This window comes from Lissotriton vulgaris, chromosome 8 (genome assembly GCF_964263255.1).
Source record: "Lissotriton vulgaris chromosome 8, aLisVul1.2, whole genome shotgun sequence".
Classification (NCBI taxonomy): Eukaryota; Metazoa; Chordata; class Amphibia; order Caudata; family Salamandridae; genus Lissotriton; species Lissotriton vulgaris.
This window is the reverse complement of record NC_141696.1, coordinates 1,550,211,515-1,550,234,680: the sequence shown is the minus strand read 5'-3', so window position 1 is coordinate 1,550,234,680 and position 23,166 is coordinate 1,550,211,515. Positions and strand designations below refer to the sequence as shown.

The 23,166-nt window shown below is 47.0% G+C and overlaps 1 pseudogene across 1 annotated transcript in view; it reads right to left on the bottom strand.

Annotated features, from left to right (window-relative positions):
• Positions 1-546: 546 nt before the first annotated feature.
• Positions 547-23,166, bottom strand: part of LOC147700357 (uncharacterized) — a 122,482-nt pseudogene continuing 99,862 nt past the window's right edge. The window contains exon 5 of the transcript XR_015299407.1: positions 547-5,159. The product of XR_015299407.1 is annotated as an uncharacterized LOC147700357 (transcript). The remainder of the gene's footprint in view (positions 5,160-23,166) is intronic.

Sequence of the window (23,166 nt, the reverse complement as noted above, 5' to 3'; positions counted from 1 at the left end):
GACAGACAGCACAGCCTCCACAAGGGTAGTGTCCAACAACGGGTGGGAGGTCCCATAGTGTCCGTTGTCCAGTACCGGCTGATTTCTTGGGGCGTGTGTGTATCAGGGAGTCTTTAAGGTTCGTTGTCCGTTTAAATGCAAACCTTGGCTTGGGTAAATCAGTCCCCCCTGAGTTGAGGATGCCTCAGTGTTTATTCACTGTTTTCTTAATGAAATTAGAGTTCCTAGTGAAACTGGTGACGCATGTTATCAGGTTGTCCTGTTCTTTTTGATGTACATCAAGAAGTGCCTCCCTATGATTATTGAGGGCTCGCTTATTTGAGTCTCGTATCAATTGGGTGGGGTATCCTCTGTCAAGGAGTTTACCTTGTAGGGTGTTGGCTTCCTGTCTATAGTCATCCCTTGAGGAGCAGTTTCTACGTATCCTCAAGAATTGACCGAAGGGGAGTTTTTCACGTAGTGCTCTAGGGTGGTGGCTATTAAACAGGAGGAGGCTGTTTCTGTCCGTCTCCTTCCGGAACAGAGTAGTGCTCAGACCGGCTGGCCACCCTATACATCATAATTACTATTACAAAAAATACATAAAAAAGATTGATTTAGCCTATCCTTAACACACTATACTCTTCCATTTACAATCACGCATATTTGCCAGATCTGAGCAATGACATAAGATCATACTTTAATAGAGGAAAATCACATAGCGGGTAATCCAGTAATATGGATGGGGTTCTGGAGGCATTTAATGGATCGCTATGAAATATGAGTTTCATCAACAAGTGAATAGCCTCAAACTAGTCTGCAGAGCTGTACTATTGGGTTTTGTTGATTTAATATTCCAATGATAAAAATTCACCTTTATACAGATTCCACTTACAGTTTTTAATAAACATTCGCATTTGAAAACCGATATACTATTCAAACCAACTGCCATCAAATAATCATGTAATATAAAATATACAATATAAAAAATAGAAGCTAACATTTATGACATGACCATACATTCAATTTCTAAGGGATCTGCTCATATATACAAACCACATGGCCTTTGGCTTGTTGTTTATAAGATCATCAGAACCCCATGATTAAAATGTACATTGAAATATACCTGGGCCTTAATGTTTACATAATTCATTAAGGCCTCCAACATCCCCATGTACATGAATAGAATAGAAAAATATGCCCCATGGTCAACAAAGTTTAAGGTTACCAACATACCAAGTAATAAGCTCAAAGAGCTATCACTCCTTACAGCATGTACAAGGCAACTGCCACAGCCGGAGAATAGTTTCAACATATTATTGTGTTTTTCCAAAGCTAGAAAGCACAATAATCGAAACATACCTGACATTTGCATGGTCTAGACACTTTCTTCATAAACCTTATAACTCTGCATGCTGAATGGTGAAGGAAGCCCTCCCACATTTACTGTAGCAAAAATTATTTTCTTGGATGTGTTGCTGAAACGACTTATAATTTCATGACAGCCTGAACCATATATAATTTGATGCTTATGTATGAGTTTTCCTGTGTGTATAGATGCTCATGCACATGTAGTTGCAAAAAAGCATGGAAGCCCTTCTCACATCCATCCAGGTGTTATTTCCTCATTGTGTGTTCACTAACTGACCACTTTGCTTAATAAATCATAAAAGCCATTCCCTTATTTACATTTGCAAGAGGTATCTTACAGTTTATGAATGAAACAGCCTAGATATTTGTTGTTGTTTTTCCTGTCTGGGTGATTGCTGGTGTCATTTTAGGTATATTGAGCTAGCAAAACCCATTCCACCTTCACTGCATTTGTATGATTTGTCTTCTGTAGGCCTTCACAAATGGATGGTTAGAACTGATGCTTGAATCAATCTCTCCACATCCACTGCATGTGTGTGTTTTTTCCATTTTTGTGTTAGCTGCTCACCCTTTAGACACATGGATTTACTAAAGCTCTTTCAACATTCACTGCATTTGCATGTTTTTTCTTCTGTATGCCATTGCAGATGGATGGTTAGATCTGATGCTTGAGTAAAGCTCTTTCACATTCTCTGATTAAAGTTTTCCCCTGTGTGTTAGATGGTCGCTCTTTGAATGCGTGGATTTACTAAAGTTTTTTCCACATTTACTTCAAGTGTATGGTTTCTATGCTACATGCATTTACAGATAGATGCTTAGGATTGATGCTTAAGTGAAGACATTTCCACATTCATCCATGTGTATTGTTTAACCCATGTGCATGCGCTGGTGGCTCTTTAAAGTTGCTAAATGAGCGAAGCTCATTCCACATTCACTGCATGTGTATGGCTTTTCTCCTGTATGCGATCGCAGATGGACGGTCAGGCCCGATGAGTCAGTATAGCTCTTTCCACATTCACTGCATGTGTATGGTTTTTCTCCTGTATGCGATCGCAGATGGATAGTCAGGCCTGATGAGTCAGTAAAGCTCTTTCCACATTCACTGCATATGTATGGTTTTTCCCCTGTGTGTGTTCGCTGGTGGGTCCTCAGATGTGTAGCTCTAGTAAAGCTCTTTCCACATTCACTGCATGTGTGTGGCTTGTCACCTGAATGCCATCGCATATGGGTGGTTAGGTGTGTTGCTTGGGTAAAGCTCTTTCCACATTCACAGCAAGTATATGGTTTTTCTCCTGTATGCCAACGCAGATGGCTGGTTCGGTCTGATGCTTGAGAAAACCTCTTTCCACATTCACTGCATGTGTATGGTTTTTCTCCTGTATGCGTTCGCAGATGGGAGGTTAGGTGTCCTGCTTGAGTAAAGCTCTTTCCACATTCACTGCATGTGTATGGTTTTTCTCCTGTATGTGTTCGTTGGTGGGTCTTTAGATACGTAGATCTACTAAAGCTTTTTCCACAATCACTGCATGTGTATAGTTTTTCCTCCGTGTGTGTCAGATGGTGTCTCTTTAGTTGAGTAGCTTCACTAAAGCTCTTTCCACATTCACTGCATGTGTACAGTTTCCCCCCGTGTGTGTCAGATGGTGTCTCTTCAGTTGCGTAGCTTCAATAAAGCTCTTTCCACATTCACTACAAGTGTAAGGTGTTTCCCCTGAGTGCATCCGCTGGTGCTTCTTTACAGATGATAAACGAGTAAAGCTCTTTCCACATTCACTGCATGTGTATGGTTTTTCTCCTGTATGCGTTTGCAGATGGGAGGTTAGGTGTCCTGCTTGAGTAAAGCTCTTTCCACATTCACTGCATGTGTATGGTTTTTCTCCTGTATGTGTTCGTTGGTGGGTCTTTAGATACGTAGATCTACTAAAGCTTTTTCCACATTCACTGCATGTGTATAGTTTTTCCTCCGTGTGTGTCAGATGGTGTCTCTTTAGTTGAGTAGCTTCACTAAAGCTCTTTCCACATTCACTGCATGTGTACAGTTTTCCCCCCGTGTGTGTCAGATGGTGTCTCTTTAGTTGCGTAGCTTCAATAAAGCTCTTTCCACATTCACTACAAGTGTAAGGTGTTTCCCCTGAGTGCATACGCTGGTGCTTCTTTACAGATGATAAACGAGTAAAGCTCTTTCCACATTCGCTGCAAGTGCATGGTTTTTCTCCTGTATGTGTTAGATGGTGGCTCTTTAGATTTGAGGATTTACTAAAACTCTTTCCACATTCTTGGCAGGGGTATGGCTTTTTTCCTGTATGCTGTTGCAGATGAATAGTTAGATCTAATGCTTTGGTAAAGCTCTTTTCACTTTCACTGCATGTGTACGGTTTTACCCTTATTTGTTTTCCCTGAAGAACCGTTAGTTTTGATAAATCAGTAAAGTGCTTGCTACATTCCCTGCAAGGATATGCTTTTTCCCCGGTGTGTGGCTGCTGATGGATCTTTAGTTTTCCTGAGAAAGTAACCCTCTTTTCAAATTCACTGCAGGTGTGAGGTTTTTCTGTCTGCATTTGTTGATGGATCTTTAGGTTTGCTGAGAGAGTAAAGCTCTTTCCATTTTTGCTGCCTATGCTTATGTTTTCTGCTGTGTGGGTTTGATATTTGCCCCACCGAGCAGATGACTCGTTAAAAGTCATCTTACATTCCTTACATCCTAAATAAGCTTTCTGTTTGGCTGTTAGTGGTGGCAGTGTTGGGATTACAAGTTATTAAAACTCTTCTCACAAACACAGAACCTTTATGTTATTTCTTTTGTTTTCGTTTGTTAATGAACTCCTAGTTGTGATGGCTGATGAACCCTATTGCCACATTCAATATAACCTCATGTGTTTTCCCCGGTGCATGGTTGGTGATGCTACTTCAGTAATGAGAAGAAGCCAAAGCTCGTCTAACGTTGTGTGTATGGTTTTTTTCTTTGGAGTTTAGAGTCTAAGCTTTGGTTATATTTTGGCATAAATTATGTTAATGTGCTTGCTGACTGATCATTGTGGTTCCTGAATCACTAACTATATTTTAATCTTCACTAGGTATTTGCAGTGTATTTGTTCTTGCAGGACTGATAACATATGTATGACCTTTCTATCCGGAGCTGTGTTTTCAATCTGCGTTAAGAACTTTCTAGGATGTGTGAAACGAATAAACCTCACAGCTTATCTAAATAGTCTGTTACTTGGACAATATTTATGAAATACACACAAAGAACTCAATACCAAATCGTTATGCTCTAGAATAATATTCTGCATTACAAGTAGCCAAACACTTCTTTCTTTTAACTTTCAGATGTCTGCTTCACGATTCATGTTTTGTATACCTATGTTTTGTATACCTCTTTCTAGGGATTGTAAGGTCCAGCCAAAACAGCGTGTATGATGGACTAACACCATAATATTGATATTGTCATATTAGAGAGGGGAGCACTTTTTATAACTACCTGATCATTATCTAAGATAAAGGGTGGTATCTAACATGTATAAATTTTGGATGTGTTCTGCCAGTGTAATTTTTGTGATTTTAATTTATTTGGATGTTTTGGGACCAGCAGCATAGATGCCCTTAGCCTCTTGAAGCCTCCGGATTGCATTTGATGGTCCTGCAGGATAAGTTTGTTCATGTACGAGATTCTCTGTCTCCTACTGAGTTGTTCTATTTCGCAATACTGTTTGGCATCATTTTTGGTTCTTCTCGAGCATCAGATAGCTTTCCAGTGTGGTCATGTTTTCTTCAATACTCTTCATCTTATTACAGTTTCGGGAATCTCCTCTCTGTGGATACAAAAATACCTTTGATGTCGAAAACTATAAGCAGCAAAGTGTACACTATGTCTCTGAAGAAATGTAAAAAAAAAAATCGAACGCTTGAATACATTTCAGCCACCGGTAATTACTCTAGGTTACAATACAGAACATCTTTTTAGCTCACTCCACTATCGGCAATGATCATTCTTATGGAAATCGGCATTCATTGATCATGCTTCAAGAAAATAAGAACAGCCCAATTTGGAGAGAGGATGTAGCCTTACGGCTAGAGCGGTCGACCTCAAAGCTGGGGAACCGGGTTCGAGTCTCAGCAACGACGTTCAACATCCTGTGATTATGGGCAAATCACTTAATCTCCCCGTGCCGAACAAAAATTAATATGTCCATCTGTAACGAAACTGGTGCTCATGTAAAGTGCTCGGATATCTGATATCTTCGGGTCTAGTTTGTGCTATATAAAACTCTAAAAAACACTTTTTTAAATGTACCAGAGTCCACAATAATTTGAATAGTAACATATGCAATAACACATAATGGTGTTGACCTTGTTGTACTTGGTCAGTGAGATGTAGCTTAAGTCCTATGCCACAGCAAGACAATTAATTAATACATTTCACTTTATCATGTTCATAGCTTAGGAAATAATAATGTTACAATGAAAATAAAAGCACAACAATAATTTTCAGGACAAAAAAACAAATCCTAGAGGGAAAATAAGAATTGGGTGGCATGTCAAATTGTATGATGTCCATACGTTCACTGAGAAAGACAGTGGCCAAGCAATGTCTACATGAGCCCAAAGTACGATTAGAGGGGCTGCCACATTTCAGTGTATTACTGCTTCCTGCTGCAAGCACAGAGATTAGCCATGTGTTCAATAATGGTGGGTTTATTAAGTTCAGCACAAACACTTTAGAGGGAGGGGCAGTTCTTAGTGTTTGCAACCTTCCAATGAGTAATTACGTTGAAATGGCAAATTTCTTTCAACACTGTTCACAATCTCAAACAAACTGCTGTCAACCATATGGGATGCCATTAGATTTCGATGTAATACATATGATGCACAGATCAACCAGGAAGCAACCAGATATGCTAATCAGATCCAAGTAAGATGTGTAAGACTAACTGAAGCTGACTTGAACAAGACTTATACACAAATTAAAATAAGTTCTGGAAGTGCAAGATTTAAAATGACACAGAGTATACTTGGCTCCCAAGTAGCTACATGAGATAGGTTTGTACCAGGTATAGAAATCGCAGAGCAGATTTTTATCCACATATTGTAGTCCAGCTCATTGCTAGCACTCTACTGTGAGATAACAGTAAACTCATTGAAAGGTGTTTAAAGAGACAACAATTTCTGTATTTATCCTGCTTTCAGGTAGGAGAAGTATAGCCATGCACTGGTTAGACTGATCAGGTTCAGCAAGTGGCTTAAAGCTGCTGGTCACTGAAGTGTTGCTGAACAAATTCACATGCAGCACATAGGAAATGACCCTAAACTTAATGAGCACCTGGGAAGATGATACAAAATACTGTCTTAGGTGATGTATGTCTAAGAAATGTTGCCTTCCTGAAACACTACACAGCCTAGTTTTATACCGGACAGTCTTTCTTCAGAGTACCCTTTTAAACAATTAGTGTAACTGATTTAAAACGATTACACTTTGTAAGTATGAATTAGGCTCTAATTGATGACTTGATGGTTTGGTACATCGCCCACTTGATACTATGTCCGATGCTTGTACTTAAAGATTATTAAAACACAATAAAAAAAATGTGTCAATGCACCAGAAAATGGGAGCTTAGAGATCATCAAACAGTACTCAAAATACTTACAGAAATGTCTAGTAGTTTTTTTTTTTCAACAACATATTTTATTTGGTCATTTTGCGATACATCGGGCGAAAGCCCCACAATCACACGTTGAATCATTCGGACAATATTTGCATCAATAACCATTTCCATGAAAATAAACAATCCCTGCTGAACAAGCAGGTAAAATAATAATCTAAACAATATGCAGACACTGGTCAAATTTCGAGGTACGGAACATGATTCAGCAGATACAAAATACACATCCCAGTGAGATAATAAAACAGTCAAGCGATAAGAACTTGGGGGACACATGGCAGGAAGCGAAGGATGCGGCTCAGAAGTCCTCCTCAGGTAGAGGGGGCAGGTTGATTCCACGATATGTCGCCCACCGCGACCATATCTTGTGATGTTTCCATGGGCAGCCCCTAGCCTCAAACACTGCAATCTCGCCTCCCATACATCTATCTAATTCGGTCTTCCATTTGCCTACAGTCAGGGTAGACTATGCCTTCCATCCCTGTGCTAGGTCTCGTTTGGCAATAGTGAGGATTAGGAACAATAGATGTTGTTTGTATCGGTTCCCCCAATGTAGTCAGTAGAATGCGACAAAAACAGTTGTGGGTCCAGTGGGAGCACCCACCCCAGCACCACATTAAGACATGACCTAACTCTATTCCATAAGGGTTGTAGGGCCGTGCAAGTCCATTTCGTATGGAAGAAGGACCTGTCCTCTCTGCCACACTGCAGACATGCTGGGGATTGAATAACCCCCATTCGCCACAGTCGTACCCTTGTGTAATAAACTCTATGTAAATATTTGAATTGGATGAGCCTGCAACGTGTGGAGACCGCCGCGCCCCTTGGACTGACAATCACTTCAGCCCAATCATCATCTGTTAATTTGGGAATATCTGCCTGCCAGGCCTGTCGGTTCTTGTCTAGAGTGGTGAGAGTGTGTGTTGTCAAAGTTTGGTATATTTGCCTAATTTTGTGTAGTGCGAGGTCTCCCATCAATAGGCGTCCCTCCAAGGGCTGGAACTCAGGGAGAGTCTCTATATTTTGGATCAGGGGTGAGAGTGTGTGTCGGAGCTGTAAAAATGTATAAAATTGTGATTTATTGCTGAAATTATTTTAAAGTAGCGCCCCCTCAAAACATCTCTAAGGGTCGAAATCCCCACCAAGTCCCAGCCCTGGAACCCGCTAATTGTGTTAACAGTTCTGAGGTATGTACCATGCCAAAAGGTGGTCTGTCCAGTAAATCGCCCTTTCCATCCCATTTGTCTGGTCTTTGCCCTCCATAACTATATGACTTGCCTGCCAGCTGGTGGTAAATGGTCTAGCCTTGTGTAGCTATATAATAAGTGGAGTAGGGGGACATGTTCCATCGTGGTGTGTTCAGTGGCATAAGCCGGATCAGTGGGAGAATTATACCATAATTCATTGATTACGAGGATGTGAGACGGAACGTAATATGAACAAATGTCAGCAGCCGCGATCCCCCCACAACACGCGAACACCTCTACCGCCCCAGAGGAACTTATTTTGTAATGTGTTTACTTGAGCAAACCAAGCATAAGGGATAGGATAAGGGAAATTTTGGAGGCGATATAAGATCCGAGGCAGGGAAACCATCTTAACGATGGCGGAGCGCCCATAGAGGGATAAAGTAAGTGCAGACCATATTGTCATTTCGTTTTTGAGACTGACCAACAGTGGGGTGATATTTTGCATCCATGAAATCTTGTGGCACAGGGAGATGAAGATCCCCAGATATCTGAAACCATCTATGGCGCGGGACAGCTGCGCGGCCCATGATTCACGGCCTTGATGTCCACACACTGGGAAGAGGATGGATTTAGCAGGATTAGCATGGAGGCCGGTGGTACCGCCAAATACTTCAAGAATTTCTAATATACGGGGTCCAGAATACCACGGGTCTGTCATAAAAAAAGAGAACGTCATCCGCATATAATGCTATGCGATCAGATCTTGAGCAGGACCAATCGAATTCCCTGAGCACCGGGTCACTTCTGACACAGGCCGCTAGAGGCTCAACCGCCAGGGCGAACAACAATGGAGACTGTGGGCAACCCTGGTGGGTACCCTCCTGGATCTGAAAGGGGCCAGAGCGGTGTCCCGCAATTCAAACTGATGCCGTCAGATCTGTGTACAACAGGTGTGTATACGCCGAGAAGCGGGATCCAAAGTTGATTGCCTCGAGCAGTTGAAAAGGGTAGACCCAACTTAGTGAGTCGAATGCTTTTTCGATGTCGGCTAACAAAAGGGCAGCTGGACGGCCTAAAGCGGGGGCCGCAGTGATGGCGTTTTGGACTCTCCTGATGTTATGTCTAGTGGCCCTCTGTGGCATGAATCCCGACTGTTCAGGATGGATCAAATCGGTAATGCACCCCATCAGGCAGTCGGCCAAGATTTTCCCTAACAATTTGGGTTCCAAATTTATAAGGGAAATGGGGCGATAGAAAGATGGGTTATCAGGGGGTCGGCCAGGTTTGAGAAAGAGAACTATCATCGCGTGACGCCAGTCACTTGGTAGCCTTGCCTGGTCAGATGCGTCCACAATGGTTGCCAATAAATGAATCCCCAAGAGAGGCATATGGGATTGGAGGAATTCTATTGGGAACCCGTTGGGGCCAGGGGCGCGACCTGGCTGGATTGCACTGAGGGTGCCAGTCAATTCTTCTAGTGTTATTGGAGTCTCCGGACGCTCCCGGACGGAGTCGGGGAGCCTGCGAGGTGGAATGTCCACAAGAAACTCCGCTATAAGTTCGGCAGAGAGCTGCTTCTTCTGGGCGTATAGGGACATTAAGTGTTTTGCAAATTCTTCCGCTACCCCCGCCGGCGACGTGTGCAAAGACCCGTCTGAGCCACGAATAGTGGGTGTGACGGCCGGGGCGCTGTCGGCTTAGCACAATCTGTGGAGCATTTTGCTGGACTTATCCCCCCACTGATATATCCAGTGTTGCGATGCCTCCCAGATCTCTTTGGCTTTGCCCTACAGATATTGACGCAGTTCTTGCTGTGTGAGAAATAAATTGCGGCGAATGATGGGGCAGGGATTGGAACTGAGTTGGGAAGATAGGGACGCCTGGCGCATTTCTAGGGCATTGAGCTGTTCGCGGCGCGTACGTTTCTCTTGTGTGCGATAGCTAATTTCATAGCCCCGGACAGTCGGCTTGAGGGCTTCCCAGAGAACAGTGTTCGAAGGAGCAGAAAGGCCATTGTCGGCTAAAAAGGTAGTAATCTCTGTGTTCAGCATATCGTGATAGGCCGGACTGCGGAGATGCCAAGGGGACATTCTCCAGCGGAATGGCGGCCTGCGGAGGCACGTGTGGAATTGCATTGTAACCGGGGAATGATCAGATAGACCACGGGGTCGATGTATTTTCGAGAATCTATGAAGAAAAACCCGGGGGACAAGAAAGTAATCTAGTCGGGACTGTGACCCATGGACCATCGATAGATATGTGTATTCACGCTCAGTAGGGTGAAATTCCCGCCATATGTCAGCCCAGTCCCTTGTCAATCCAAATTAAACAATTTGGTCGGACCCAATGGTTGTGGGGAGTCGAGGATGCACTGGCGGTCCAAGGGCCCCATGGTATCGTTCCAGTCGACCCCCAACAGGCTCAAACCAGTTGGAAGGGAACCCTAGACCCCCAATAAATGTTCTATAAAAGTGGCGCCTAATGGTGGGGGGGCATAAATGCTACCAATAGTGACCTGTTCGCCAGAGATCGTACCCATGATGAACAGGAATCGGCCCCCAGGATCTGCCCTATGTGCGATATATTTAAATTGAACCCTGCGATGGATAAGAACCTCCACCCCCCTGGAGCCCCCCATGAACCCTAGGTGGTAGATGTGACAGAAACCGAAGCGAACAAGGCACAGGGCTTTCGTTCCCATTAAATGGGTTTCTTGTAGAAGCAGGATACCAGCCCCATACCTCTTTGCCTGTCGCAGAACAGCCCCACGTTTTACCTTAATCAGTAGCCTCCGGACATTCCAAGATACCACTGTTACGTCCCCAAGGAGGTTTTCGTCACCAGGGGTCATTAGAGTCGAAGTAATAGCTGAATGGAGCTAGAAGATTTACTTGAAAGACAATATGAAAAATTTCCCACCACCTGCATGTACAAAAACATATAAACATTTATAAACCATCATATCCGAAGGGATATCTCCTCACCCGACACTACCAAAAACAAGGAGCATCTGTTGCGGTGCAAAGATATCACACCAAAGGATCCCACCCCACCCTATAACCCCAAGAAAACAGGGAGTGCAAGACGTCCGTAGCCCAGCAGTCCGCGGTCAAGTACCCATGCCCACCCGGAAACCGACAGTACTGATATACAATCAACCATATGCAGTGTCTTACAGTTCACCATTTGGAGTGTGGAGCAGTCCGGATCAATCAAGGCGGTCCCTCAGGGCTCGGTGACACTCTGTCCGGCCCCCGCCGCTTCTGGGACTTGTTGGGCCGTGGCCACTGAGTGCGAGAGCTACGAGAAGAGTCTGAGTCTATGGCAGATGGAGAGTTTGCTCGGAGCTGAAGACGCTCATCCGATTACAAGAAGACTGCCTCAGGAGTGTCGAAGAAGTAGGACTTGGAGTTGTAGATTACTCGCATCCGGGCCGGATATAGCATGTATTGAACATTCAACTCTCTAAGTCTGAGCTTCGCGTCCATGAAGGATTTGTGTTGTCGCTGGACCAGGTGCGTGCAGTCCGGGAATACCAAGATTGAGCGAGAGTCATGTATAAAGCTGTCTTCGTGTGTCCTGACGAATCGCAGAATAGCATCCCGGTCGGCGTAGTTCACGATCTTTGGAATGACAGGCTTTGGGCCGCGCCAGGGGGGGGGGGAGGGGGGTCTGAGGGGGGCCTCTGCATCAGGGCCCTGTGCGCCCTCTCAACAAAAAAGGCAGATGATAGGACGTCGTTCGGCAGGATGTCTTTGAGCCACTTTGTGATGAAGTTAGTCATGGATGCCCCTCACAGCCCTCGGCCAGGCCCACGAAGCGCAGGTTGTTCCTCCGAGCATGGCCCTCGGCATCTTCCACCCTAGAGGCAAGTTCCTGCATGACAACAGTTAGCTTGTTTACTTTCTTTTGAAGGGAGGTCACTGAGTCTTCCACCGTAGACACTCTAGCTTCAGACTCGGTGATCCAGTCCACTTCCTTACGAAGATCCTGTCGTAGGAATGAGACTTCGGATCCCACTGTGCCGATCTTGCATCCAGTATGTCTCGGGTGCTGTTGAATTCCGCCAGGAGGACCGCGTTATCTGGGGCTGAACTCCCCATCTCCGCCATCGGCACCCTCAGTAGCCGTAGTGTATTGGTCCATAGTGCCCTGTTTGGGGCCGGCCCAACTCGGCCCGCCCTTGCCCATTAGGGTGGTCGGCCCTGGCTGTGAAGTAGACAAGAGGGGGCAATGAGCCCACACCCACAGGGCAGGTGGTCGTCTCCCCGAGCGGAACTAGGGTCGCAGAGGCTAGGAGGGTACAGGTGGCCGAGACCTTGCTTACTTGTTGGTGCACGGTCAAGGCATTATTGATGGTAAAACCCAAATTACGTACCTGGTCTGATGGGAGAGGGAGGGTGCCCATCACGGCAGACCAATGTCTAGAACTCCATAGGTCTTGTCCTTGTCCCAGAATCAGTACTTCGGTCTTACCACCATTCAATTTAAGGAGGTTGTTGTTCATCCAGGTGGCAATTTTCCCTAAGCCTGACTGCAGGAGGGAGGTGGAGCTAGGGCCAGGGTTTGAAAGGGAGAATGTGATCTGGGAGTCATCAGCATACGTGAATAGGGTAAGACCTGCTTGTTCGGCGATATGGGCCAACGGTCTGACATACAAATTAAAAAGTAGGGGGCTGAGCACAGAGCCCTGGGGAACGCCATAGGGTGAAGCATGAATATTGGAAGTTGCCATGTTAGAGAAGATTTGAATCGTGCGATGTGTGAGGAAAGAGGAGAGCCCGTTCAGTGCTGGGCCGCAGATGCCCAGTGAGGTTAATGTCTTTATGAGTATGGTATGTGAGATGGTGTTGAATGCTGCGCTGAGGTCAAGTAGTATAAGCGCAGCTGTATCTCCTCTGTCAAGGTGCTGACGCAGATTCTCCGTAACTCCCAGTAGTGTTGTTTTGGTGGAAAAAACGGTTCTGAAGCCGGATTGCCAGGGATGAAGAATATGATTAGATTCTATGAACTGGGAGAGATGGGAGTGAATGTGCCTCTCAAGAATCTTAGAAAAGGCTGGCAGAGGAGAAATAGGGCGGTAGTTGGATAGGACGCTTGGGTCTGCCGTAGGCTTTTTCAGGAGAGGTGTCACCATGGCGTGTTTCCAAGTAGCCGGGACAGTAGAATCTTGCAGGGAAAGGTTAAGGGCCCGATGTAGGTAGGCCGTTACCGATCGGTAACGGCCGAAAAGACCGATTTTGGGCCCTTACCGATCGGTATACTGCCATCGAGATGTAGGGCAAAGAAAAACATCCAAATCGGTACAAAAACCGAATCGGAATGACTACCGAATCGAAAATAATCCGATACGTACATACCGAAAATCGGAAATGTAACGAATCGGTAACACACCGAATCGGATAAAAATACCGAATCGGTCCATTTACCGAATCGGTAGTGACACCGAATCGGAAAATATCCGATTCGGTCCATGTACCGAATCGGTAGTGACAACGAATCGGAAAATATCCGATTCGGTCCATGTACCGAATCGGTAGTGACACCGAATCGGAAATCATCCGATTCGGTCCATGTACCGATTCGGTAGTGACACCGATTCGGACATAAGCCGAATCGGATAACCTACCGAATCGGTAGAATCACCGATCGGGAAAGTCCCCGATTCGGACAGATGGGGAGATGTAGGGAAGCACAGAAATACCGATTTCAACTCAAAATCGGTATTATTCACTCGGTATTTACCATGGATTACAATCAGGTGGTAACCAACTCCAACCCATAAAAACAGACCAAAAATGCATTGCAACTTGCAGGATGGCAGCTTTTTATGTCATTGCGAGGCGGCTACGGCTACAGCAGGAAGGACAGAGGGAATGGCAAAGAGAGGAACAGGTCTACAGACAGAGGATCACCCTGTTCATGCTCACAGAGGCAGAGATTCTACAGAGGTACAGGCTGGACTCAGACACCATACTTGAGCTCATCAGGGACCTCAAACCACTGTTGGAGCACCCCACCCCAAGGGCACACGCCATCCCAGCGCACGTCCAGGTGCTATGCAGCTTACACCTGCTTGCGTCTGGCAGCTATCAAAGTGGAGTTGCAGCGGTAGGAGGGGTGACCCAGAGCAGCCTGTCAAGGTTCTTCCACACATTCCTTGACGCCATGATACACAGGATGGACCAGTACATCTCTTTCCCCGCAACCCACGCAGAACTGCTACAAACTAAAGCTGACTTCTACCAGATGGCACAATTTCCCCAAATCATTGGCTGCATAGATGGCACACACATTCCGATTTGCCCCCCAGCTGACACAGAATACATATACCGCAATCGGAAGTCTACGCACACCATCAACGTACAGGTGGTCTGCAATGCGAAGTGCACCATCACAGACCTGGTAGCAAAATTCCCAGGGAGTACCCACGACTCCTACATTTTTCAACAGAGCGGCATCTATGCACGGCTGATGGCTGGGGAATTTGGTGAAGGATACCTCCTAGGTGAGACACATCATCAGACCCCCATAACAAAAAGCAGCTAAGTGAAATACATGTATGCATGTGAGTAATTTTACCCCTTTTCCTTCTAGGCGACAGTGCATATGCCCTACGCTCATTCATTCTCACCCCCTACCTCAACCCCTCTACACCCAGCCAAAGGAGGTATAACCGGGCCCACAAAAGCACAAGGAATGTAGTAGAAAGGACATTTGGCATCTGGAAAAGCAGGTTTAGATGCCTGCACAAGAGTGGAGGTGCAAGGCAGTATACCCCCATCACCTGCTGCAAAATCATAGCTGTCTGTGCAATGTTGCACAACCTTGCGGTGAAGAAGGGCACTGAGGTGGAGTTGTCAGACTACGAGGACCATGACGACGACGATGCTGTGCCACTAACACAACCTGCTGGGGTGTCTACGCCAAGTGATGGCAGATACAGACGTGAGGAGATTACAGAAAACTATTTCTGAGTGAGTACAGATGCACAGACAGATCAATGGTTGTGGGTAAAAGCAAATTTTAATAATGTTGCAACACAGTTACTGCACTGATGTGCAACAAATTAAAATATCAAAGTAAAGAAAACAAATGTCAAAGGTCCGGGTTGCCTCAGCCGCCCTGGCAAGCCTACTTTTTGGGGCGTTTGGAACCCCACTGGGGTGTGCCTCACCCCCTTCCGCATGTCCTGCGGCTTCTGCGGAGCGCCTGGTGCTCCGGCGCGGCTCCAATACAGCGCTGGCCGGGCTGCTGCGGCTGCTGCTGTCCCCAGCATCCCCCAGGTCCAGGGCTGGATTGGCCGCAGTGTTGGAGATTATCATTGCCTCCATGGCTGTTGTAATGCAGCCCATTCCCCTGGTGACCTCAGCTGTGTTTTGCGTCAGACTTGCCTCCATGTTAGCCCCACGTTGGCACAGCTGCGCGGTTGCAGCAGCAAGGCGGCTAATTGTACGGTTGTGCACGCGGGCATCCCGCCTGCGCGATTGCTCATGCTCCTCAAGTCTTCCGCATAGCTGTGTTACGGCTGTGGTCAGCCTGCCAAGACCTGCAGCAACCTCCTTGTTTGTGTCCACAAAAGCCTTGAACCCTTGCACCATCTCGCCCATCTGCAGGTTGTGCTAGCGGAGCTGGCGCTGGCAGGCCATGATGGACTTTGCCTGAAGGCGTTGGATTTTGACCATGCTGCCTTCAAGCCCCTGGAAGACGCTGGCCTCCCGTGCCGGCGGTGCAGTGCTGGAAATTGCACGCCTCCGGGTACTGCTGCTGCCGCCCTGCTGTGCGGGCTGGGGTGCCACTGGTGTTGTTGTGGTGGTGGCCGGGGCCTGACCCGCTGCTCCCTGGATAGGGTTGACTGGAGCCACAGCCATTCTCGTGGCAGGAGGTGTTGTAGGTGCAGGGTGGGCCCTTGTCGGAGAGTTCTCAGGGGAGAACAGCAAGGGGGGTGTGCCTGACAATTGTGGGGAGTGAAGGAATGCATAGTCGATTACCAGGTCTCCCTCATTTCCCTGGCCAATGGTGTTGTCCTCCTCCTCCTCCTCGGCAGCCTGACTCGTGCTAGGCCCTGCCACCGCACTGGTAGTTGGTGCTGGTGCTGGTGCCTCTGTTGCTTGTGGTCCTCCGCCTGATGGTGCCCCTAGGTATAAAGAAGCATTTGTACATTGAGTGCCGATGTATTACAGTCACTACAATTAAAGCATTGCACATGTCCTTGCATCTCCTTTGAATGTGTTCCACTGTTTTCTATCTTGTGGTCATGCACTGCCATATTTTGCTAACTTCTGCTGACTACATGTACCATGATGCTTTTCTCTTGTATGTTGGTTGCAGTACTGGGCTGGGGTTTGGCTGTGCATTGTGTCTAAAGGGGAGGTGTCTGGTAGGGTGTGTCATGATGCGCATGCTTCTTACCTGTAGCTGTAGCTCTGACTGAGCTATCCAGGTCCCCTATTCCGACCACACTCTCCCTCTCGATGGTGCTGGACACCAGTTCCTCCAGCTCAGTGAGGGGTGGCGCCGGGTTCCTGCCTCCACTTGTCAGTCCAGCTTGCCTCTGGAGCTCAGCCATCTTGCGTTTGGTCAGGCTGCGGATGTCATAAAAGCGTTTTTTTAGGTCATTAAGGGACCTGGGGGTGACACCTACTGCGTTGACCTTTTCAGCTATCTCACTCCAGAGCCTCCTCTTCGTGCTGTCCGGCACAGTGAGGGACAGCCTCCCAAAGAGCTGCCTGTGCACCCTCACCACCTCCTCCACCAACACCTGCAGCTCCATGCTACTAAACTTTGGCTTTCTCTTCTGGCCAGCCTTCTGGCTCTCACTGGTGCTTGCCATCTTGCTATCCACAGTTCTCTGGCTCCTGCTCCCACTGCTGCTCACTGTGAGTGTTCAGCTCAGGCTGGCTCTCCAGAAAGTTCTTAATGAGCTGCACCTGCCTGGGTTGCCACTCCCTGCTTGGGTGGGGGAGGAAGCTTCCACCTCATTGGCTGCAGTGGATGTTACCGATTCGGATTTTACCGATTCGGATTTTACCGATTCGGATCGTTCAATGCATTCCTATGGGCATTTTGGCCATGGGGGTGTATTCCGACCTCCGAATCGGTAATTGCCGATTCGGCAAATACCGATTCGGCGGTTGCCGATTCGGTAGTTGCCGATTCGGTACATTCCGATTCGGTCCGTGCCGATTCGGGACGTATCGAATCACAATACCGATGCCGACCGATTCGGTTTTCATTCGGTGTTTTTTTCCTACATCTCGTATTCCGATTTCTGAATACCGATTCGGCCCGCCTCGGTATTTAGAAATCAGAAAAAGCCATTTACCTACATCGGGCCCTTAGGGTTTTACAAATCATGGATAAATGGGAGTTGTGAAGTTGTTTTAATATTGGGATGGGGAGTGGATCTTTGGGCGAACCAGATTTTAATTTACCTAAAATATCTATCAGGGCGTCCAAGTTGAGAAGTGGCCATAAATCCAGGTGTGCATTAATGCCAGGCAGGTCAGACATTGCGAAGCAGGTAGTGGTATTCGAAGTGGTTGTCTGTGAGTGCTGAGTCATATTTGAAAAAGAGTTGGCTATATCCTGGTAAATAGTTTCAATTTTTTTTGGGAAGAATTGGGCGAGCTCTTCGCACTGGTTGTTGTTCAGGGGAGGCAGTTTAGCTGTGATCTCGGAGCCCGCAAGTTCTTTGACCAGTCCAAATAGAGTTTTGGATTGGTTAGTGGCCTCAGAGAAAGTTTTATAGACAAAGCTAGCCCTAGCAAAAGCGCATAATTTGTGATATTGTTTTAATTCTTTTTTGTAGGAATCCCTGGCTTCTGGGGAATAGTCTTTCCTCCAACTCCGTTCTAGGCGCTTACATTTGGATTTTAAGGCTTTTAATGGTTCGCCGAACCAGGGAGCTGGAATTCTATGGTCATTCTGTTTTTTCTGTGAAAGGGGAAGACAAGTGTTAATGGCACCCGCGAGCCAATCGCCAACCTTTCCCGATAAAGTTTCTATATCTCCGAGAGTGGTGTCTGTATTGGAGAGAGTTGAAGGAGGATATGAGTCTAGGACCTGATTAAGGGCGCTTATATCTAATTTTTTCCAATCTCTTTTGCAGACATGAAGGGTTGAGCTGGTGGGCGTAGGGGCGATAGGGGGGGCAAAACTGAATTTGGATAAGAAGTGGTCCGAACAGTGCAGGGGAAGTGCGGGAGTGCAGTGAATATAGGGAAGGTTGGACAAGATCGGGCCAAGAAGATGGCGTGGGGCCTGAGTTACAGAGCGTGATATTCATGGCAGCTAGATCAGCTATAAGATTGCTGCTCGTAGAGTTTTGTAGGTCCTCTAGATGTAGATTTAGGTCACCTAGGATTGAGAAGTTTTTAGAGTTCAGGAGGAGAGAGGCTGTTAGATTAGGGAATGATAGAGCCCACGAGTTCAAAGGGCCAGGTGGTCGGTAAACTAACAAGCCCGAGAAGGTGAAATTAGGGTGTAGAGAAAGTTTGAAGAGGGCAGCCTCAAAGTTAGGGACATTTAGAGGGTCGAATTTACATTGTAGAGTGTTTTTAAAGATTATTGCTATGCCACCCCCGATTTTATTTAGTCTATCTTTCCTGACGATAGCATAATTGGGTGGTAGAGCTTCGGCGATGTCAGGGCCAGAGCTTTCATGAAGCCAGGTCTCTGTGAGGAATAGGACGTCAGGCTGTTCGTCAGTTATTAGATCATAGATGTCCCTTTTGTGCTTGGGTAAGGAGCGGCAATTGAGGCTGAGAAAGGTGAAGTTTAAGGTGAACTGGATAGGTGATGAGGGGTTGGCCTTCGTCCCGGGCGCAAAGAGGAGGCATGATTGTGGGGAATCAAGGAAGAATTTGCACTTGGGGCAAAAACTGGAGCAGAATCTGTCCAATTGGAGCAAGGTACAACCTTGGTTCTCATGGGGCCTAAGAGCATGGAGCTGATCAGCAGAATAGGCAATCCGTTCTGCGGGATTTTGGGCAGGGGTCGTGGCCCATGGGCCTGGTTGGGCGCGGACGGGCGCAGACGGGCTTGCCTTGGGCGCGCCCACTGCGCGAGCGAAATGGCATTAGTTTTAAGTAGGGTGGAACTCTAAGTCATATGACCGTCAGAGCACACCTCCACCGAGCCCCGCCAGCTGCAAGTGGTTCTGCCGAAGTACAACGCACGTCACCCTCCACAACAATCAGGGTAGGAGCCCTGCGGTGGAACGAGGTGAGAGCGCCCCTTCAGAGCGGAAGTGTGAGCAGGTACTGTTTTAAAGCACAGACGGTTTCCAAAGTTTGTTTTAAAAAGCCAGGCAGAGCGAAAATAAAATTAGAACTTATCCAAAAGGCTGCGCTAGGTAACACTGACCTTACACCATCCGCTGCACGTGAGAAATGGCAGGCTTCAAGTAGGGTGAAACTCTAGGTCATGTGACCGTCAGAGTACACCTCCACCGAGCCCCGCCAGCTGCAAGTGGTTCTGCCGAAGTACAACGCACGTCACCCTCCACAACAATCAGGGTAGGAGCCCTGCGGTGGAACGAGGTGAGAGTGCCCCTTCAGAGCGGAAGTGTGAGCAGGTACTGTTTTAAAGAACAGAAGGTTTCCAAAGTTTGTTTTAAAAAGCCAGGCAGAGCGAAAATAAAATTAGAAATTATCCAAAAGGCAGCGCTAGGTAACACTGACCTTACATCATCTCCGCTCCCTCAGGGCAGTGCGCAAGTATCCAGAGGCAATACAGGCCTAACAGTGGGGGCCAATGTCAACCAGCCCCGTGCAGGAGTTAGAGAGACCTCAGGGCCGTCCGTGTACCAATCCAGCACCGCAGCTGTAGTGTGCCCCTCGTAAAATGGAAGTCTGTCCCAAAGATGCCAGCGTCGCTGCCAGCCAGCCAGCCAGTCCCTGACCGGGCCAAGCCTGCGCTGGTCGCCGGGAGGGGAGGAGAAATGATGGGTTCACTCACCAGCGCTATGATGCCAATCGGTGAACGAGCGATTTAAAAAACATTTTTAACATTAACACTCACCGTCTGGGTCGCGACCCGACCTCTAGCGCTCAACCAGCACCCGCTCAGTCCGCCCTGCCAGGGCCTGCACTCATCGGTGGGGGTCGAAAATGCCACGATCACCGGCTCAGAGGGCAGCTAGATCTTCATGTCCCTCACTGCAGGAAGCCGGGCGGTGCCCCCGAACAAGCACCCCGCACTCCCAGCGCGGCCCCAGAGGGATGGCAGCTGGCGAGCAGAGGGGGAGGGGCCGGGCGGCGAACCTCTCACGGCAACACATTGCTCGCCAGCTGCGGAGCTCACCTGGTGTACAGCGCGCCACTTCTCTGAAATTCGTGACCCAGGCACCGACCAGCCAGCAAGGATATCCAAAGACAGGCGCCGCCACACCTCCGGCACCGCACCAGCACAATGGTGGCCGCGAGGCAGAGGGGGATGGGCCAACAGCGATCTACGCACACCGGTGCCGCGCTCCACGCCAAAGCAGCCAGCCGGAGGCACAGGGTACTCTCCCTCCAAGGTCCGAGTCCTGAGCGCTGTGCAGTGCCCGCACCGCAGCTCTACCAAACAGTTTCCAGGCCGACCATAGCGGCGAGAGCGGCACTCGGCGGTCCGACCTAAGGATCCGTGACGTTCTCAGCTACCACGCCACCGATCTTCAAATCACAGCGATCTCTACACTCCAGAGCAGGTAGGATGTGCAGCTGAGCTAGGTGAGTCTTCTCCAGGGAGGATTTAGCAGGATAATTAATGGATTATGGTGTGGGTGGACGGAGCTCAGCCGAGCTGGTCCGCCATGATGGCCTGTCAAGCCACGCCCCCCGAAATGTCTAGTACTCTAAGAGAACTGAACACCTAACTGGTGCATTCAGTGCAACTAAAACTATCAACTAGAATATGTATTGCAAACTACAGACTTCTCTCAACCCAACCGACAACTACTCACATAAACAGCAACAGATAGTGAGAGAAGGTATATATCTATGAAACAACTAACAACAATGACACCACAGACACTGAGCACCATACAAGAGCAAAGGGAAGCACACTACAGTGGAATGGCAACCTGCAGACCCAGCAGCACAGACACAACCAACTCCAACCACAAACCTAACATATCCTAAAATGTATGGCCTCATGTAAGGTTGAAGATGCAACCATCCAAGACATGTGGGTGATAAATTGCAACAGCTCAGATGGGAAGAGACAGTGCTTTAGGGTCACATTAACTTTGACCCAGAAACATAAAAAGGAAAAGCAAAAATAGCAGTACTGCAATGAGCATCGAGTGGCAGTCGCTGTTTTAAGGTTAGAATGCAAGATACTTCAACTGGGAAACAATGCAACGGCACATTCATTATACTGTGCATTAAAAGGCAGTTTAATTACTTTATGTCACACTATACAAGTACCTCAAAACTTATCATACCCATCATGTGCTAGTCTTTGTTATGATATGGCCAGAATTCCCTGATCCTGGTCATACATCAGTCATTATTAAGATGTGTCCAAACAATGCATCAAGCTGCTGGGGTGAGGAGTTATTTACACACAGAAAACATCTGAAGGGCAAAATGCTAGTGAAATCTACCTGGCCAATAAAGAATTTCACTTTTCAAATCTACTTCCTAAATTAATTATATGTTTGAGCAAAAAAAAACATTAATGCATTTCTATTTTGTTTTAATAAAACTAGCACAAATTAAATGCTTTGCAACAATGCTCAACTCAAATATTTTGTAATAGAAAGTGGTATCATTCTTATTTGCACAAAACCTACCAACACATAACATAAATGCTGTGTAATAGGTAATTTCAGGTAGCTTGGTAATCACTGTACACAAAGCAAGATGAGGCCTATTTAATGGGACAAGTTGCTCTGAAAATTATGAAATTAGCAGCTCCTGGATCAACAGAGAGGGACACCCCTTGACCATATGTGCACAGCAACCATTGTCCTTATACCCAAGGTTGGGAAGCCTGCAGACAGGTGGGACTCCTACAGGCTGATATCTCTGCTTAAAATCGGACACCAAATTACTGGCAAACCGATTGAGAGGGGTAATCTTGGATTTGAAACACCCAGACCAGAATGAGTTTATGCCACATAGATCGATCATATTGAACATTGCCACAGCAGAAGGAATTAGGGCTACGATTTCAGTAGCCTCAGTGGACACCAATAAGGCGTTTGATTCAGTGAAATGTCCATTCTTATTCGGCAATATGAGCAAGATGGGATTTGGTCCCAGCTTCTTGTAATGGGTCAGGTTGCTCTATACTAACCCTAGGGAGCAGCTCAAAGTCAATGGTGTCCTCTCTCTGGAATTTCCCATTGAAGAGTGGAATGAGGCAGGGCTGCCCCCTCTCACCAATGCTATTAGTCCTAGCGATAGAGGCACTGGTGGCATGGATTCGGGTCAACGCCCAAATCTGGGGCTGGCGATGGGATCATATATGGGAAGAAATGCTATCCCTCTATGCGGATGATATTCTATCGTACCTAGCCCACACAGACGAAACGTATTTTTTGTGGAAAAGTGAGATCTTCAATATTTATGGGCACTTCTCCAGTTTTGAGATAAACTGGGTGATTTCCCAAATATTACCGGCGGGCGGGCATCTGGAAGGGACATCATTTTAAAAATGCCTGCTTGTTTTAAAATCTGCTGCGGAGGATACGGGGGGCGAGGGAGGCTGTGAATGTTATCATTGTTTTAAAAATGTGGCTGCTTGAATTTTGCTGCAGGGAATTACTGGAGTTGTCAGAGGGTGGGGCGAAGGGAAGTGAGGATTTTCTTCCTTGGCATTGTGCCATTAGAGCTGCCATTTTTGAGCACTGTAGCTGGATGCCCTTCAGCCCTTAAATGAGGGACGAGGCACGGAAGAGCCACTGGTGCAGCAAAGGCATGCCTAAGGCAAGCCGGGCTGTGCCCTTCCGGGACCAGGAATGCTGCCCTTGCCCA